Below are 11,393 nucleotides of genomic sequence, written 5' to 3' on the forward strand. Positions count from 1 at the left end.
CTTCACATCACAAAAGTTAAAAATATATAGAATTAAATTGCTATTTTAATAAGTTTCAACACAAAAAATGCATTTAATTTTGTATAGATTTTAGTGTGAAATGAAAATATATTTGAATTAGTTAATGAAATTTTATTTTATATTAAATTATATATTTTAATAAGAATATGTATAAACAGACATGGTTATATTTTAACTATTGTTTCAAAACCTCAAAATCGAAAATAAAAATAGAATTTATTGGGATATACAAATATAATTTTTTCTTAAATTTAAATACATCAATCCAAATATAATCTTCAAATATAATCTTACAAGCTTCTGTTTTGACAAAAAGAGAATGTTTTACACATTAAGCCATGTTTACCTTTTGATATGGTTATTTTAAATAACACGATAAAAATAACACCCTATATTAATTATAGGGATAATTACATTCTGCTCACTAAGATTTGGTATAATTATACGTAGATTTCCTATTATATCTAGTATCATGATGTTTGCTTTCATCTAATAATTAGGTCCCTCCTTTGTCAAAATTAAATTTGTTGATATTAATAAAAAAAATTAAAATGATATATTTACCCTTGATTGAGTTATTACTAACTTATTGCAGGGCAAACAAATTTTTTCCAAGTAAATTACCCTTGTAAAGATAAAGATATACCTCATCACATGCATTATCGTGTGAAGATATATAAGGATAATTTAATCATAAAAAGATATATTATATATCCCTTAATTATATTATTTGGTGAACAATTCAATCCAAACAGTAATTAGTACCGGGGTCTTGGATTATAAACGGGCCTTCATAATGCGAAAAATAAAAATAAAAATAAAAATTATTGGAATGTATTAAAACTGCTTGTATGCAACCTAATAATAGAAAGCAAACAGGGCTTTAAAGAGGTTTGATAGATACTTTGATCCATAAGGTCAATTTTGTCCTTTGGCCCATGCGTCAAACCCCCCATCCCTGTACTCTTTGCAGCCTAACAATTCGCAGACTTTAAGGGCATTGATGTCTTTACCAGAAAAAGCCCAAGCACTGTACATGGAATTTCCATCATCTTCTTGTTAAGTACAAACACGTTTTATGGGTCTGTATGAATAATTGATGAGAGAAAAGGGTACATTTTTATTAACTGGTAGTAGCTTTTTTTTTTTTTTTTTCATGTTTGCAAATAACTTATATAATTATTAAAGAAATAAAAAAAATTAATTTTAGTTCTGTAATTTAGGAAGAATCGTAATTTGGGTCCTGAACGAATTCATTTTTATAATTTAGTCCTATAACTTTAATTTTTTTTGGAATTTTAGTTATTTTTCAGTCAAATTAGTCGAAAAATTGTACGTGACTTACATATAATTCAATTAAATTGTATATTAAGTCCTGTAAATCAAGAATAAAAAATGTCAACCCCCTAAGTTACAGGACTAAAATTACAATTTAATTAGGTCCTCTGTAGGTCACATCCAATTTTCCAACCAATGTAGGACTAAATTGCCCAAAGTTTAAAATTAGAACTAAATTGCGAAAATCAATTTGTGTTGGACCAAATGCCACATCTCTTATATTACAGAACTAAAATTGCATTTTTTTCTACTTTTGCAGAGGAATTTTTTTTTCTTCATGGTTCAGAATAAGAGTTTAGTTTTTCATTTCCAATTTCAGCTTTTAAATTGTTTAAACTAAGTTGAATTAGGAAAAAAGTTATAAGCAGCTTCCTATCAACTTTTTGTAACTATTGGTAAAATTATAAATATTAAATTATTTTTCAGATACTGCAACTCCAATTTTTTCTCTCCTACTTTTGATTTGTGTTTTGAGGTGCTCTCAACTTTTACTACAGTAGGCTATCCTCATACCACGGCCAACAACCGTTGCATGGCTGTGGTCAATGACTATTTGCTACGGCTATTTGGTTTTTAATCATATCAATTAACCATGATTAAAATGTAAGATTTTTTGTAGTGTGCTAGTTTTTTACATGTATTTTACTAACAGTAGTTAATAATAGTTCTGTACCATGATTTTAGTCGTAGTCATTAATATTGTAGTTAATAGTAATTTTTTATTTTCATAGTAGTTATCGTAAAACACCATAAAAGTGGCTACATTTTGACTATGAAATCCTGGAGATATGGTTGAATTGGGGTTGGATATGAGTAATTGGAACTGTTCTCTTACATTCCAACAACCTTTGTAAGCTTTGAATATGGGTTTTTGTGGAAGGACCGCATAAAAGAGAGATGCATACTATTGTGGCATTAGAGAATTTTAGCATTTGAATTTCCAAATGTGGTGAGGATATGGGAATGGAAGGTGCAAATTTTAGAGCCAAGTTTTCAGAAACTAAATTTAGAACAATATTGTAAGAGATTGTTGTTAAATACTTCAAAAAGCGGACTCGGAAGCTGCTATGTGTGGACGAACTCAAAGGAACTGATCTTGAGGAACATACTCGTCTGATGGAAACTTGCAAGTTGCAACCAACACCAAAGTAAATATATATGATGCGTGTTGAAGTCTATTATCACTATATTGGACGATGGATCGTTAAAAAAAAATTAAAATCAAAGGAGAATTAATCTACAAAAAAAGAGGGGTTATACTCTAATTTTTATGTCAGTATTAAATAATTAAAAAAGATATTGGGTAAACTTGAATTAATGTAAGATTATGGTGAAATAATTGATGTGAAGTGGTAGAATATTGAAATGTGAGTGGAAATGAGCTTGTGGAGTGCAATAAATGAGCAGGAAGTGAGTATTCTTGTTGTTGATCGAGAGAGTAAAAGTGTAGAGTGTGAATGATCGAAATTACTCTTTTGACTGCAGTAAGGCTTCTAATTTTAGTATGGTTTGAAGTAGAATCTAGGAGTAGTTTGGGGCAAAAGCTACAAATATTAACTAACTAACAAAGCAATCGGAACATGATTTGGACTTATATGTACGGAGATATCATATTTTGAAAAGTCTTGCCCAATCAAATTGAAAAATTGTTACCAATGACTTGACAGGTCTGATCCCACTGACATAGGGGGAGTTAGCTGGAGATTTTTAGTATGATGCGGCCTGAAATGTGGAGAGTCTGTCTAATGTGGGATCCCTGTTTTTTGTGGAGTCATCTTATTAAATCGGATTTGGATCTGTCTGCGGGCCTTGCTAGATTAGTATAAATGCAAAAATCATGGATTTGGCTCCTTGCTCATAGGCCAATAAGATTGGACTTGTTGGGCTAATCGGTAGGGGTCTACTCTATTATTCAGGACTTTGAAAAAAAATATTTAAGAGAGATATCAATATATCTTTAAGTAAAATACATAAACTTATTTTTATTTTATACATGTCATAAATATTTATTAAATAGAAAATACAAGAGGTGTAGTAGTAAATCTAAGTGCCCAACTACAATTCTATTTGAGTTTGGTTTTCATATGTTGCTAAGTGCACTACCCCAATTCAATTTTGACTTGGTTTAGTCATGTTTGGCTTCTCTGCTGCTGTGCAAGAAATAAAAAATACTGATATATATATATAGGAAGGTAATATTTTTTAGGGTAAATTATTTTTAACTATCCGAACTATGACTGTTTTTATATTTTGGCATCTAAACTTTTTTTTGTCAACTTACCATCTCAATTTTATAAAATTTACAATTTACCATTTATAACTATTTTTCCACTAGGTTTTTTATAAAAAAAACATCACATGCAGTGCAAATGTGATATTTAAGGATTATGTGATGTGATATTTTCACATATGCACAACATGTGTCGTTTTTCCCGCAAAAAACGATCATGTATGGAAAGTGCAAATTTTGCGAAGTTGAGATGGCAAGTTGACACAAAAAAAAGTTTAGATGCCAAAGTGTAAAAATATGTATAGTTCGGATGGTAAAATATAATTTACCCTACTTTTTACTTTATAGTGTCTTTTCACTTTTAATCTTGTAATTTTTATAAAGTAATACTACTTTTGATTTTATAACACATTTTCGTTAGATATTTAACAGAAAGCACGTCTTTTTAGTACCTTTACACTTTTGGTCTTCATTGGTTTCGAAATTTTTATTTTTGGTTCTATAACTTTAAAAAAATATCTAACAAAAATGTGTCATGTGATTAAAAGCGTTATTCTTTCAAAATTATGAGATCAAAAGTGAGAATTCCGTTCGTAACTAATAGAATCAAAATAGAAAGACCCTAAATTACAGGGGGGGAAAATACTATTTGACTTATACTTATTTATATATATATCCTTTTCTATTCCCACTAGGGTGTGAACCCAAGAAATGTGAAAAAAGAAAAACTGAATATTTAAAGAACAAAAAAGAGAAGTTGTAAAATTTAAAAAATTAGTATGTGAAATAATCTTGAAAAAAGAAAAAGAAAAGATTAAAATCGCTCGTGCAAGTTAAGAATATTAGATATCATTACTTTATATATATTCTCAGTCAATCATAATAATATTTTTCAAGTATAAAAACAATAGCAAATAAATTTAATAATATACCATATATAAAGGTCTATACGTACACACATATATATATATGATAGAAGACATTATATATATATAGTAGCATAGAATCAATTTTAATTAAATAAAATATTTATAGTATGTAAGGCACCAAAAATTCATACATATGTAGATCATAGTAAAAATTTTGCAGGGAAAATAGAAAAATAAAATTTGCATAAGAAAACTAATATATATATTTTGTGAGAAATAATAAAGCAGGAAAAAAATAATGCTCCGAATGTCGTTTACTATTGAAAATAGTAGCTTTTTTTCATAGTTCACTATAAAAAAAAAATTAATTATTCTCTACGCTATTAATTACTACAACTTAAAAATCGTAGCGAAACAATATACTATTTACCACATAAGGTCAAAAAAAATTAAAAAACTTAAATTTTAATAATGGGTAATTAACATTCACTATGATTTAATCTATGACTAAAATATTTGTAATTATTTTTTAGTTGTAGAAAGAGTTAATAAATCGAGTATTTAAATTCACGGAAAGTGTACTTGACGTACATTTACATATAATTAAGGGTGCAATGTGTAAATATAATATTAGCCCGTAACTATACAATAATGATAACATTCTTTTAGATGAAAAATTTCAGCACTTTGCACACAAACTTCGCACACATGATTAAGAGTAAAATGTAAGTATTCAAATGCGAAATAAATTAATACTTTCAGGTTTTAAACATGCCTGATTAGTACTATTTAGGGTTTCTTAAATATTACGACACTAGTTAAATTATACCCCACCAAAGATACATTGATCGATCTGTATATTATTTTAATTGATATATACTAAATAAAAAAAAATTGATATATATATATATCACATCACTTTCTAGCATAAAGAATTCGGAAATAAAGCATGAAACTTTAATTTGATTGATTATATATACATCAATATTTTTTAATCATCCAATTAAATTAACCCTAAGTGTCGTTATGATGGAAAGTTCAAAAAAATTCGTGTTTCATGTGTTAATAATTATTTATTGATCCTTCGTAGATATGAAGTTTTGAGTTCAGGTTCGGTGTGGTTGTTTGCAAACTTATATGTGAATATTGTTAATTGTTTATTATAATTTGTTGATTATTGAATATAATTTTATTAATTGATATTTTAATATAATGAATATATAGGATTATAAATATATATGTGGATGGCATATGGGTCACGTTTCAGTTTTGCTTGTAAAAATTTTAAGACTCGGAATAGACCCTCGGACTAAATATATTGAAAACCTCAGAGTTGTGTATAATGTTAAAGACATTAAAATATGATCTTGTAATAAGAAGTAATTAATTAATTCCATCCCCACTATTTGAAATATAAGAAAAACTTATATCTTCCACAATAAACTAATTATTTTGTGCACATATATATTAATTTTTAAAATATTAAAATTACAAACATATTTATTATCCGCATATGTATTAAAATTTAAATTATTATTTCTCTAATTCAAATACTCGCAAACTTATAATTGAATTGTGAATAATCATGCAACGTTTACAACAAAAAAAAAAAAGAATACGTATGATAAATTTAAAAAACATAATTAATCATGTCGGATTTACGTAGAGTCCAAATTCAAAATCTAAAATCTAAAATTCCACATGAAAATCCGATTATAATTTCAAACTCATCATTTTCAGCAGAACGAATTTACCATAAATCCAAATTTAACCTAAATTCATTGTCATCAATCCCTATATATGTACATATCTCATTCATTAGCCCATTCTACTTTTTTACAAAAGTGGCAAAGGGGATGAATTTATATATGGGATTTTCTCATCATCTCATGTAGGCTTTATAGGTTTCTTTTCCAGAGCAAGTTGAGGAGAATTATTGACATCAAAATCTGCACCATACTCTTAACAAACCTACATATTCTCCCCCTATTTCCATCATAGATCACTTCCACCTAAAGCTTACTGTAAAAAGAACAAGTTGGATTAAATAAAGAGGAAGTAAGTGATATTCAACCCAACACAACATAAGACATGTCTTATGGGATGTGTGTTATTATCAATAATATGTTGATCCCGTAATAACTGATTTGGTTCTTAAGATTGAATCTTGAAAATGAGCAATATTCGAAGCCCTAAAGTCATACTTATTGGAAGGGGTTTAACTCTTCGCTCCCGCTCTAAACAGAATTAGTATCATCTTTTGATATCGAATGAGCCCGGACACTTGTGGTGGAAATATGCATATTTATGTGTATACATATCTGCAACCATCAACCATAAAAATAATCGATCTCGATGCATTTTTATGAGTCTTAATATGTGCCATTATCAAAAGGGTAAATTATTTTTTGTCATCCGAATTACTTCTATTTTTATATTTTTCATCATAGTTTTTGCTTTTGTGTGTTAATTTACTATATCAACTTTGAGAAATTTGTACTTTGCCATATATGATCATTTTTTATTTATTTTTCTGTTGAAAAAATATCACATGCTGTACATGAAAAATATGAGATCATATAACCCTTAAATATCACATGTGCATTGCATGTGATTTTTTTTCCTGATAAAAACATGGTGAAAAATAATTATAAATAGAAAAATATAAATTCTGTAAAGTTGAGACGGTAAGGTGATACAAAATTAAAAAAAAAATAGATATTAAAGTATAGAAATGTTGAAATGTTAGATTTGAGTATGGAAGAGATCCAACATGTGAGATTTTATACAACATGAAAAAGAAGATAGAATTTTCAAGAGTTTATAATTAAGTCTTTGGGCTTGTAAATATTTAATATAGAAAGTGTGAGGAATCGTACATAATATATATATATATATATATATTGAGGGCTCTCGACGTTAGGCCTAATCATATAAATATTTTTTGTCTTTAGTAAAATTGTAGGAACATCTCTTGAGGGGTGTTAGTACAATATATCCAGGAAGTGTTTGTGTAATATTTCTCTATTTAATAAAATGTATTGGTAATTACAACTACAGTTTCAAGAGATGTATTTATAATTTTGTATATGACAGGAGGTGTTTATATAATTACACATAATTTGAGAGAGTGTCAATATAATATACCTAAAACGAATAGAGTGAAAAGGACGGATGCATTTTTTAATATATATATATAATTTCAAATATTAATTATATATTTAGTGATGTGGTTCAAATTTTTTACAATTTTTTTAGATTCTAAATTAAAATCAAACCAATAGGGCAATGCGATTTTACTCTAAATTTAGTGTTGCTATTTAAAAAATAAATTATAAAAATTAATTCGAATCCATTAGTTTAAAATTGCGGTTTAAAAAATAAATTATAAAAAATAATTCAATTCAATTTGGTTCGAGCGATGTTGAGCGATTTTATTTTTTTATTTTTATCACCCTAGTATTGTCGGTTTAATATCATCACTTCACTTTATTATTACTTCTCTCTATGGCATATCACTTTAAATTAATCATTTGTTTGGTGGAGAATTTATGAAAATTAAATGTTCAACGGAAAAATGAGGCATACATTCATAGGATTTATTCTAACCACAAATTATACCTTTGCGTGCATTTCTTCCCTCTAAAATTTCCTTAAATATATTAAATATTATATAATTTTCCTCTTTAATAAACGTTTATATGAAATTATCACTAAACATTTAGAGTCAAACCAAACAAAAATATTTGGATTTGAATCTCACTGTCATCCATTAAAAAATTAAATATTCAAGATTTGAACATAAAAATACTGCCTGTATCTGACGGTGTGTGTTAGAGTCTCAAGTGCGAGACTTAATAAAAAGAATACGGCTTGCGCGTAAGTAAGATATTGAATTATTGTCCTCTCGAATAATTTAAACTTGGAGATAAAATAATCATAAGTTGTGTATAAGTCCACCAAATTTTTGAAGTTTCGAAAAATTTAAAAACAATTTCCAGATAATATTTTTAATCTTTATGGTACAAAAGAAATCTGAAAAGCTTCAACTCCGATTAATAGCTTTGATGACCTGTTTTACTATAGGGGCCTTTTTTTTGAAAAAAAAAAACCGAATATAGGAACAAGAAACCAGGTGAAAATTCATTGAAGTCCTAGGTTGCCCCTTTCACATTATACCCATATTTGTTCATTGGATCACAAGAACAAATTATGCACAAATTGAAAGCTCCATCAACTTGCATATTTGGAAAAAACAAAAAAAATACACATAGGGGTTGGTGTGGGGTAGGGTAGGGTGGGTAGGTATATATACTTATATTATTTATATATATAAAATAAATTATAATATACCTTTTTGAAATTTATCATAATTATAAATACCATATCATTATTTGAAAAATTACAAATACCTCCTAAAATTAACTCATTCTAACTAATACCCTTTACAATGAATTGTCATGATAAAATATTTATTAGACGGCCATCAAGTTTAGTAGGTATTTATAATTATGATAAATTTTAAAAAAAATTATTATATCTTTTATATATATATATGCATATACATGTATGGGGTGACGTGGTAGATGATATATATATATATATATATATATATATGAATAAATTAGAGAAAACATAAAAGACTATGTATGGTGGGAAAAAAGGTAGAAAGAAACAAACAAGAAAAGGACTGTTTGTGACCCACAAAGAAAGAAGACCCCAACAACAAAGGAGAAAAGAGAAAACGTCATACACAAATGGCGTCAATTCAAACCTCTCCCTCAAATCGCGTGTCTGTCCCTTCCCTTTCAAATGCGATGCGCCTTTCTTGCACCAACTTGAGAGTAGTTTAATTGCATCATGGATTTTTCCTAAGTTGAAAATTCAAGATTGGCCCCCCAATTGTTTGCTATTTGCTTTAATTAAATTGTCTCCATTAGTTTTAATTCTTCTTCATCTATACTAATATTTATTCTAATGCTGGTTATCGTATCACGTCATTCCTACGTGCATATAATAAATAATTTTTTAAATTTTAAAATATCTTTTAAATATAAAATATACAAACCAACAAATTAATTTCAAAAAAAAAATTAACTAAAAATATTATCGACACAATAAAAGAATTAGTGAATGATGTTGAATAATATGGAGTCGCTCATGTAAAAAGAAAAGTAACCGCCGTGTCGATACCCATATTTGTTGTAGGGGTATAATTTTCATATTTCACTAACCATCATTTTTTAATGTATTTTTTTTCTTTTTTACATTAATATAAAAATAAAAGTCCTTCCATACTCACAAACGGTGATTAATGATAACGCCGCATCAATTTTTTGTGAAGTAAAAAATGTCTTTCGTAATAATATAACTAACTTATTTAACTTCTCAAAATTTACATTAATTGCCAAATTATTATTATTTTTCTTTTTTTATTTTTATTAATGTAAAGTACTTATTTATTTTTTATTTTATTTATATATCAATATATTACGTTAAAAAAAAGAAAGAAATAAAATAAAGCTAATTTATCAATTAATGTAAAAATTTAGAAATTTGAACGAGTTAGTTATCTTATTAGTTGAATTACATTTTTGGTTTCATAAAAAATTGATGCAATTATGTTATTAACTGCTATTTGTGAGTGTGGAGAGATTTTTTTTTTTATATATATTAATATAAATATAGATAAATTTATGTCTTAAAGTCAACTCCTAGTCCACCCACCTGATCAAATTATTGATGTTAGATTGACATGTCATGGTGTTCTTTTGATGATAGTTAAAAATTAGAAATTACAGATTTTTGCAGTAATGTTCTTAAAATATTACATTAATATTTTAATTGAAATAAAATTCCATTTTAGTACCTAGAGTTATTAATGTAACATACCCCAGAAGAATGATTATGAAGTAAAATTAACAGGATTGAAAGTTTAGTCAAACTACACAGCAATCGATTTGAGATCGATCGATAAGAAGTCATTTGAGTTCGATTCGTTAATTTTATAAACCAAACTTGAATTTAAAGGGTATTTTGGTGAGCTTATAAACTCTAAAATATTTGAGAGTTTATAAGATGATACGAAATGTTTGATAATTTTTTTTTCTAATTTTCAAGAATAATAAGGAATTCTTACCTTAGAAAATCTGAACATTTTTTTAATTAATTATAAATTTGTTATTATCTACATCTTATAAGCTGCGTTATTTTCACTACAAGAAAATGAATTAATAACTACGGAAATATTTAATACTAAAATCATCGTCGAACTAATTAGTAAGTAAAGCTTTCGTTGGTAATCTACATTATCTAATATATATTTTAAACACTTCATTGCTAAATTCGTTAGTAAGTAAATCTCTTGGATTTAATAGTGTGGATTAGCAATGAGAATTTTACTTTCTAATTAGTTCGATGCTAATTTTTTTCATTGCTATTGAGCTATTTTCTTGTAGTGTTTTATTTTATCTAAGCACTTTAAATACTTATTTTTAAAATAAGATTTGACATCTTATAACCTTCAATGATATCTTATAAAATGTATGAACATATAAGAAGTTTAAATATAATTTACATTTTCGCTGATAAATTTTTAAATTCAATTTGAGTCCGAGTTGTTTACTAGAAAATAAATAAATATTAAATTGCTTGAATTTCACTTGTATCTAATTCAATAAAGATTATTTAAATTTAATTTAATTATTAATAAAATTAAATGTAAATATAATTTTTTAAATTTAATAATAATTAAAAATTTATTTACATAATGATTCGTTGAATTCAACTCGAATTATTTACGATCTTCGAATAGAAAAATGTAAAAAGTTTATGAAAATTAGGCTTGGAATTTAGAAGCTTCGAATCATGAACAGGGCAGAGGCGCGTGTTTGCAATAACACTCCTGTTAGAACTTAGAAACCAGCCAAACTCAA

This window comes from Sesamum indicum, linkage group LG6, assembly GCF_000512975.1.
Source record: "Sesamum indicum cultivar Zhongzhi No. 13 linkage group LG6, S_indicum_v1.0, whole genome shotgun sequence".
Taxonomy (NCBI): Eukaryota; Viridiplantae; Streptophyta; class Magnoliopsida; order Lamiales; family Pedaliaceae; genus Sesamum; species Sesamum indicum.